This window comes from Triticum urartu, chromosome 6, assembly GCF_003073215.2.
Source record: "Triticum urartu cultivar G1812 chromosome 6, Tu2.1, whole genome shotgun sequence".
Taxonomy (NCBI): domain Eukaryota; kingdom Viridiplantae; phylum Streptophyta; class Magnoliopsida; order Poales; family Poaceae; genus Triticum; species Triticum urartu.
The window spans coordinates 446,393,667-446,404,068 of record NC_053027.1 but is presented as its reverse complement, the minus strand read 5'-3'; positions in this window follow the sequence as shown (position 1 = coordinate 446,404,068).

Here is a 10,402-nt window from a genome sequence, read left to right as displayed (position 1 = left end):
CAAGACAATCTGATCAGACTCGGAATCCCAGTTACAAGACATCTCGACAATGGTAAAACAAGTCCAGCAAGACCGCCCAAATGTTCCGACAAATCCCGATAGGAGTCGCACATATCTCGTTCACAGGGCACACTCAGATGAGCGATCCGTACAACTAAAACCAAACCTCGAGTTTCCCTGAGGGGGCGCTACAAAGGGCTCTAGTTTGGACCAACACTCAGAGGAGCACTGGCCCGGGGGGTATAAATAAAGATGACCCTCGGGCTCCGGAAACCCAAGCGAAAAGAGGCTAGGTGGCAACTAGTAAAACCAATGTTGGGCACTGCTGGAGGAGTTTTATTCAAGGCGAACTGTCAAGGGTTCCCATTATAACCCAACCGTGTAAGGAACGCAAAATCAAGGAACATAACACCGGTATGGCGGAAACTAGGGCGGCAAGAGTGGAACAAAACACCAGGCATAAGGCCGAGCCTTTCACCCTTTACCAAGTGTATAGATGCATTAAAGTAGACAAGATATAATAATGATATCCCAACAATAAACATGTTCCAACAAGGAACAAACTACAATCTTCATCTGCAACTAGCAACGCTATAAGAGGGGCTGACCAAAGCGGTAACATAGCCAAACAACGGTTTGCTAGGACAAGGTGGGTTAGAGGTTTGACATGGCAATATGGGAGGCATGATAAGCAAGTGCTAGGTATCGTAGCATAGACATAGAAAAAGAGCGAGCATCTAGCAAGCAAAGATAGAAGTGATTTCGAGGGTATGGTCATCTTGCCTGCAAAGTTCTCCGAGAAGACGTTAGCTTGATCCTCGTAAGCATACTCAATGGGCTCCTCGATCACGTACTCGTCTCCCGGCTCTACCCAAAGCAAGAACACAAGCAAAGGGAGACACAATCAACCACGTGCAATGCACAAGCAACATGATGCAAAACATGGCATGATATGCGGGATGTGATATGCGATGCATATGCATGTTTCGGAAAAGAAAGATTGAACCTGGCCTCAACTTGGAAAACCAAGAGTGCCAATAGAAAGGGGAGTTGATTTCGGGCGAAATCGATATAAAGATCACCGGAATCGAATGCATGGTTTGTAAATGGCAAGCAAAACAAATATGGCACTGATCTGCGATTAACAGCACGAGGCCATCTAAATGCATCAAGAACAACATGCTACAGTACTCTAACATAGCAACAAAATACAAGGCAGGGATCCACTCAAGATGCTTGACAAAAGATGAACACTGAGCTACGGCTAATTCACTCAATAGCAGGTTCAAACAAGCATGGCAAAAGTGCAAAAGATAACAGGTTACAGACTTAGTGAAAATAACATGTCAGGAATTTAACATCAGGAAGCAATGTTTAGAGCAAGGTACAACATGCTACAGGAAAACATGCTACAGGAACATATCATGGCAAATCAAGGCATGGCATGAAGATACTCCAAGCATACAACAAAAGTCCCTTACTAACCATATGCCAAAAGGGATCATAAAATACAATGGCAACCATGTGAACATAGCAAGTTTCGTTAATAGATTCAGACTTAGTAGAAAACTGGAACATGGCAAAACAGATATTAAGAAGGCATGTTTACGAGCTCGATGCACTCACCACAAAACATTGCATGACAAACTAAACATGACAAGAACAACAACATAGCATGCATGGATCAACTACAACAAGCTCGGCAAAAATGCTTAACATGTAAACATTCTGCCAGGAACAATTTATAGCAAAAGTAGAGCTCGATTGAGTCAAGCTAGGGTGCTCCATAATCGCAAACAAAGACATGAATGGATAGAGCACAAAAATATCTACAAAACATACTTACTGATCATGCTCAAAAGAGGCATGGATCACTCTGTAGCAACAAGGATACATGGCATAAAAATATTAACAGGGCAGAGACTTAGAAGATTTCTAAGTCCCTGAAATCAGCAACATTACAAGGGCTACTTTGCATGCTTGTGCTAGTCACCACAGAGATCACAAAAATACATGGCATACACACCTGTAAAGATGGCATTGCATACTTCAAAACTCATGTAGGGCTAAAGATCATAGGAGGCACACATTAATCATGGCAAAAAACACAAATGTCCAAATCCTGATAAGGATCTGAAACTAATATAAACTAGCACTCTTCCAACAACATATAGGGCATCAAGATGAGCTCAAATGAACATGGTGCAATGAGATGAAATGAAGTACTCATTGAGAAGAACAATTTGACATGCTACGCGCCCAAAACTGAGCCACGGATGCAGAGATATAGCATGATGAAAAATGCATTAAAAAGCTAGGGTTAGGGCAAAAAGTCAACCGAATCTCAGATCTGGATCGGGTTTGCACGCATTTCGAGGATGGCCGGGCTTCTCTCGCCGGAGTTGAGGAAGAGCTTCGGCCGGGCAGAGGTGGTCCGGCGAGGGGGGGTCATCGCCGGCAAGGAGGCTTGACGCCCGAGGCGGCGTCGGGCGAGGTGGCGCGGCCGCGGTAGGGAACGGCGTCGCCGGCGGGCGTGGACGGCGAGACGAGGCCGCGGCGATGCGGTGGCTGGAGGCGACGGCGGCGGCGCGAGGCAAGTGCGGCAGAGAGGGCGGCGGTCGGCGACGTGGCGAGGGAGGGGTCTAGGGTTTCGCCCGGATTTCGGGGGAGAGGGACCTTTTTATAGGTAGGAGGAGCTAGGAGGCTCCAAATTGAGCACAGTTTTCGGCCACGTGATCGTGATCGAATGACCTAGATGATGGAGGGGGTTTAGGTGGGTTTTGGGACACTTTGGATGGGTGTTGGGCTGCAACAGACACGAGGCCTTTTCGGTCCCTCGGTTAACCGTTGGAGTATCAAACGAAGTCCAAATGGCACGAAACTTGACAGGCGGTCTACTAGTAGTAAACAAAGGCCAATTGGCAATTCTCGGTCCAATCCAAGAACATTTAATACCCTCACACAAAAAGAGGTAGAAAGGGCCACCGGAGGACATAGGAGCGCCGGAATGCAAAACGGACAATAGGGAAAATGCTCGGATGCATGAGACGAACACATATGCAAATGCGATGCACATGATGACATGATATGAGATGCATGACAAAGACAAAACAACACGAAGACAAAAACCCAACAATGAGGAATCTTAGTGCCGGAAATGGCAAGAGTTGGAATACAATTATGGCAGGTTACATATGGGGCGTTACAACACTCCACCACTACGAAAGAATCACGTCCCGAGATCTAGGACTGGAAAAACTCCGAGTACTCAGAACGGAGGTGGTCCTCGCGTTCCCAGGTGGCTTCACGGTCGGAATGATGTGACCACTTGACTTTCAGGAATTTGATAGACTTGTTGCGAGTCTTGCGCTCAGTTTCTTCAAGAATAGCAACTGGGTACTCATGATAAGAAAGGTCTTCTTGGAGATCAATCTCTTCAAAGTTGATGGTGCGGTCAGGAGTCTTGAAACACTTGCGGAGTTGAGACACGTGAAACACGTCATGCACGTTTGCAAAGTTGGATGGAAGCTCAGGTTGATAGGCGAGATCGCCTCTTTTGCCAATGATCTTGAAAGAACCCACGTATCTAGGGGCAAGCTTCCCTTTGATACCGAAGCGACGAGTACCTTTCATTGGAGAGACGCGGAGGTAGACATGGTCTCCGATCTCGAAAGCCAAGTCACGATGTTTGCTATCATAGTAACTCTTCTGGTGCGATTGCGCGGCTTTGAGATTTTCACGAATGACTTTGCACATTTCTTCAGCCTCTGTGATCAAGTCATTTCCAAGAAGTTGGCGTTCACCAGTCTCTGACCAGTTAAGAGGAGTACGGCACTTCCGGCCATAGAGAATCTCGAATGGGGCCTTGCCCGAACTCGCTTGGAAGCTGTTATTGTAGGAGAACTCGGCATATGGAAGACAATCTTCCCACTTCATACCAAAAGAAATGACACAAGCCCTGAGCATATCTTCAAGAATCTGATTGACTCGCTCGGCTTGGCCGCTGGTTTGAGGATTAAAAGTTGTGTTGAAGCGAATGTTGGTGCCCATGGCCTTCTGAAAAGAATCCCAAAACTTGGAGGTAAAGATGCTGCCACGATCTGAAGATATCAACTACGGAATGCCGTGCAGAGAGACAATCCTGGAGGTATATAGCTCTGCCAACTGAGCTGCTGTGATAGATTCTTTGATAGGAAGAAAATGAGCCACTTTAGTGAGCTTGTCGATGACAACAAAGATAGCATCATTGCCACGCTTGGACTTTGGAAACCCAGTCACGACGTCCATCTCAATATGGTCAAACTTCCATTCTGGAATGGCAAGAGGTTGGAGGAGACCAGCTGGTCGTTGGTGTTCTGCTTTCGCTCTTCTGCAGACATCACATTCATTCACGAACTGAGCAATCTCGCGCTTCATTTGAGTCCACCAATACGACTGCTTGAGGTCCTGGTACATCTTTGTACTTCTAGGGTGAATAGAGAGGAGTGAATTGTGAGCCTCGTTCATAATGACTTTACGAAGGTCACCTTTAGGCACAACAATGCGATCCTCGAAGAATAGAGTATCCTTGTCATCAAGACGATAACACTTGTACTTGGGTTGACTCTTGGCAATCCCAATCTTCACCTTCTTCACCATAGCATCAAGAAGTTGAGCCTCACGAATATGATCTTCCAAAGTAGGAGAGACTTGGAGGTTGGCAAGGACTCCTTGAGGAACAACTTGAATATTGAGTTTGCGGAAAGCTTCACAAAGCTCTGGTTGGTAAGGCTTGATAATCAGACTATTGTAGTAAGCCTTCCTGCTCAATGTGTCAGCAATTACATTGGCCTTGCCTAGAGTATATTCAATACTCGGATTATATTCTTGAATCATTTCAACCCAACAAGTCTGCCTGAGGTTGAGGTTTGGCTGAGTGAAGAAGTACTTGAGACTCTTGTGATCAGTGAAGATGTCCACTTTTCTTCCCAACAAGAGATGTATCCATGTTAAAAGAGCATGGACAACTGCCGCCAACTCGAGGTCGTGAGTGGGGTAGTTCTTTTCGTTGGGCTTCAACTGGCGAGAGGTATATGCCACAACTTTCTTCTCTTGCATGAACACTGCACCAAGACCTTGAAGGGAAGCATCATAGAAGACTTCAAACAGTTTGGATTCATCAGGAAGAGTCAGAACTGGAGCTGTTACTAACTTCTCTTTCAGGGTGTTGAAAGCGATGTCACATTCAGGTGACTAGACATACTTCACATGCTTCTGGAGAAGGTTGGAAAGAGGCTTTGCGATCTTAGAGAAGTTCTCAACGAACCTTCGACAATAGCTTGTGAGCCCAAGGAAGCAGCGGAGTTGCTTCGCATTCTGAGGTGGTTCCCAATTTAGAATTGCAGACACCTTCTCAAGATTAACAGCTATGCCCTTGGCGGAGATGATATGCCCAAGGTAGAGAACCTCATCAAGACAAAACTCGCACTTTGAAAACTTTGCATAGAACTGATGTTCTCTAAGTTTATCCAGCACCAATCTCAAGTGCTTGACATGATCCTCCTTGTTCTTGGAAAAGACCAGAATGTCAATGAGGTAGACCAAGACGAAGTCATTTGTGTAGGCGTTGAAGATGAAGTTCATCATGCGAGAGAAAGTTGGAGGAGCATTGACAAGGCCGAAAGACATGACAGTGTATTCATATGAACCATAGCTTGTTCTGAATGTTGTCTTGGGGATATCTTCTTCACGAATGTGAATCTAATGATAGCCCATACGGAGGTCAAGCTTGGAGAATACTTGAGCACCTTTGAGTTGTTCGAAAAGCTCATTGATGTTGGGAAGTGGGTACTTGTTCTTTATGGTCTTCTTGTTCAATGGACGATAGTCGACACAAAGTCGGTCCGTTCCATCCTTCTTCTTGACGAAAAGAACACCACAACCCCATGGAGAATAACTTGGTCGGATGAGACCCATACGCTCTTGAATATCGAGTTGTTTCTTCAGCTCCTTCAACTCTTCAGGTCCAAGCTTGTAAGGACGTTTGCAAACAGGTTCCGTGCCAGGCTCAAGATCGATGACGAATTCAACTGGCCGGTGAGGAGGCACTCCTGGAAGCTCTTCTGGAAAGACGTCGTGATACTCACAAACGACTGGAATCTGAGAGATGGCATCCAACTCGCCCTTCTCATTGAGAGAAAACAGTCGAATGGTATCATCACGAGCAGCAAAGACGATTACATCCTCAGACGAATGTGTCAATTGAATCTGCCTGGCAACGCAATCAAGGTGAGCCTTGTGCTTAGAAAGCCAATCCATTCCGACAATAAGATAAATATCCGAGTCGCCCAGAACAATAGGAGAAGCTAGAAATTTGTAGTCGCCCAACGTGATAGTAACATCCGGGACGCATATATTAGTTGTCATTTGCTTGCCCGAGGACACGATTTGATAAGGATCTTTGCAAATGCTAATAATCGCACTCATACTTTGATGCAAAAGGTTTATAAATGAAACAATGCGATGCACTAGTGTCAAAAAGAACTTTTGCAGGAACATCGTTAATAGGAAGGTTACCCATAATCACATCTGACGAGTCCTTTGCCTGAGCTGCGTTCATCATGTTGACCTTGGCGTGCTTGGGATTATACTTGACCACTGTAGTGCTGGAAGATCTCACGGGAGGAGGAGGAGGAAGACGCCTCTGATTGAAGCATTTGTTGGCATAGTGACCCTTCTGCTGACACTTGTTCCACATGACCTCTAAAAGCGGACGGTGAAACGGAGCACTTGATCTTGGAGCATGAGATGAAGTCTTGTTCTAAAAGCCTGGGTTGGGTGGGTGGGAAGATCCATTGCGACCAATGCTCTTCTACTGATAAGGCTGACGGAATGGAGGAGGAGGCAACCAATACTTTTGCTGCTTAGTTGCCACTTGAGTTGAGGAAGAAGGAGTTGCATCCCTGACTCATTTCTTGGAAGCATCGCACTTGAGTTGAGCAGTCTCTTGTTTCAGAGCCATGTTGTAAAACTCATCGTACTTCTGCGGCTCAAAAAGCACGAGAGCTAGTTGGAGATCTTCTCTGAGGCCACCTCTAAACTGATAAATCATGCTCTTCTCGTCAGGGACGTCTTGCTTAGCGAAACGAGCGAGCTTCTGGAACATGATGTTATACTGGTAAACAGATAAGCTGCCTTGCTTAAGATTGCGGAACTCCTCACTCTTGCTCTCAACAACACTCTGAGGAATGCGGTGAGCTTTGAAGTCTTGACGGAATTCATCCTAGGTAATTACACAACCTCCTCTGGAATCTTTGTATTGTTGATACCATTTTGCAGCTTGGTCTTTGAGTTGGAACGAGGCAAACTTGACAAAGTCCTCAAGTTTGACATTGCTACACTCGAAATGCTTGCAGATATCCACGAGCCAATCATCAGCATCTGTTGCCTCGACACAGTTGCTGAAGGTCTTTGGCTGGTTTGCGAGGAACTGGTTGAGTGTAGCAAACTGATTCTGATTGTTGCCATGGCCTTGATTCCCTTGGTTGCGCTCTTGCAAGAGCTGCATGATCAGCTGTGTGTTGGCATTGGTAGCGGCCATCACAGCTTGCCATGCCTCCAGAGGTGGAGGTGGTGGCGGCGGTTCAGGATTCTGACGCGTTGGAGGAGCCATCCTGAAGGGGGTGACATCTGTTAGCATCTTGACAGACATATATTCAAGCTGAATCAAAAGGATCGAAATTGCAACATATAGTCTTAACATCCGAACAAAATGAACGAATGAATTCCAATAGAAATGGTCACACTTCCATAAATTGAGAAGCCACTTAGATAGAGGTAGATGAATAAAACAACAAGGTATGGACAAGAACTGTTGGGGAACGTAGTATTTCAAAAAAATTCCTACACACACGCTAGATCATGGTGATGCATAGCAACGAGAGGGGAGAGTGTTGTCCACGTACCCTCGTAGACCGAAAGCGGAAGCGTTATGACAACGCAGTTGATGTAGTCGTATGTCTTCACGGCCCGACCGATCAAGCACCGAAACTACGGCACCTCCGAGTTCTAGCACACGTTCAGCTCGATAACGATCCCCGGACTCCGATCCAGCAAAGTGTTGGGGAAGAGTTTCATCAGCACGACGGCGTGGTGACGATCTTGATGTTCTACCATCGCAGGGCTTCGCCTAAGCACCGCTACAATATTATCGAGGATTATGGTGGAGGGGGGCACCGCACACGGCTAAGAGAACGATCACGAAGATCAACTTGTGTGTCTATGGGGTGCCCCCTGCCCCCGTATATAAAGGAGTGGAGGAGGGGAGGGCCGGCCCTCTCTATGGCGCGCCCTAGGGGAGTCCTACTCCCACTGCGAGTAGGATTCCCCCTTTCCTAGTCCAACTAGGAGTCCTTCCATGTAGTAGGAGTAGGAGACAAGGAAGGGAAAGAGGGAAGAGAAGGAAGGAGGGGGCGCCGCCCCTCCCCCTAGTCCAATTCGGACTAGTCAATGGGGGGCGCACAGCCTGCCTCTCCCTCTCCCCTAAAGCCCAATAAGGCCCATATACTTCTTCCCCCGCATTCCCGTAACTCCCCGGTACTCCGAAAAATACCCGAACCACTCGGAACCTTTCCAATGTCCGAATATAGTCGTCCAATATATCGATCTTTACGTCTCGACCATTTCGAGACTCCTCGTCATGTCCCCGATCTCATCCGGGACTCCAAACTCCTTCGCTACATCAAAACTCATAAACTCATAATATAACTGTCATCGAAACCTTAAGCATGCGGACCCTACGGGTTCGAGAACAATGTAGACATGACCGAGACACGTCTCCGGTCAATAACCAATAGCGGAACCTGGATGCTCATATTGGCTCCCACATATTCTACGAAGATCTTTATCGGTCAGACCGCATAACAACATACGTTGTTCCCTTTGTCATTGGTATGTTACTTGCCCGAGATTCGATCGTCGGTATCTCAATACCTAGTTCAATCTCGTTACCGGCAAGTCTCTTTACTTGTTTCATAATACATCATCTCGCAACTAACTCATTAGTTGCAATGCTTGCAAGGATTATGTGATGTGCATTACCGAGAGGGCGCAGAGATACCTCTCCGACAATCGGAGCGACAAATTCTAATCTCGAAATACGCCAACCCAACATGTACCTTTGGAGACACCTGTAGAGCTCCTTGTGATGTTTGGTAGCACACAAAGTGTTTCTCCGGCAAACGGGAGTTGCATAATCTCATAATCGTAGGAACATGTATAAGTCATGAAGAAAGCAATAGCAACATACTAAACGATCAGGTGCTAAGCTAATGGAATGGGTCATGTCAATCACATCATTCTTCTAATGATGTGATCCTGTTAATCAAATAACAACTCTTTTGTTCATGGTTAGGAAACATAACCATCTTTGATTAACGAGCTAGTCAAGTAGAGGCATACTACTGACACTCTGTTTGTCTATGTATTCACACATGTATTATGTTCCCGGTTAATACAATTCTAGCATGAATAATAAACATTTATCATGATATAAGGAAATAAATAATAACTTTATTATTGCCTCTAGGGCATATTTCCTTCAGTCTCCCACTTGCACTAGAGTCAATAGTCTAGTTCACATCGCCATGTGATTCAACACTAATAGTTCACATAACCATGTGATTAACACCCATAGTTCACATCGTCATGTGACCTATACCTAAAGGGTTTACTAGAGTCAGTAATCTAGTTCACATCGTTTATGTGATTAACACCCAAAGAGTACTAAGGTGTGATCATGTTTTGCTTGTGAGATAATTTTAGTCAACGGGTCTGTCACATACAGATCTGTAAGTATTTTGCGAATTCTATGTCTACAATGCTCTACACGGAGCTACTCTAGCTAATTGCTCCCACTTTCAATATGTATCTAGATCGAGACTTAGAGTCATCCAGATCTGTGTCAAAACTTGCATCGACGTAACTTTTTACGACGAACCTTTTGTCACCTCCATAATTGAGAAATATTTCCTTATTCCACTAAGGATAATTTTGACCGCTGTCCAGTGATCTACTATTAGATCACTATTGTACTCCCTTGCTTAACATAGTGTAGGGTATACAATAGATCTGGTACACAGCATGGCATACTTTATAGAACCTATGGTTGAGGTATAGGGAATAACTTTCATTCTCTTTCTATCTTCTATCGTGGTCGGGCTTTGAGTCTTACTCAATTTCACACCTTGTAACACAGCCAAGAACTCTTTCTTTAACTGTTCCATTTTTGAACTACTTCAAAATATTGTCAAGGTATGCACTCATTGAAAAAACTTATCAAGCGTCTTGATCTATCTCTATAGATCTTGATGCTTAATATGTAAGCAGCTTCACCGAGGTCTTTCTTTGAAAAACTTCTTTCAAA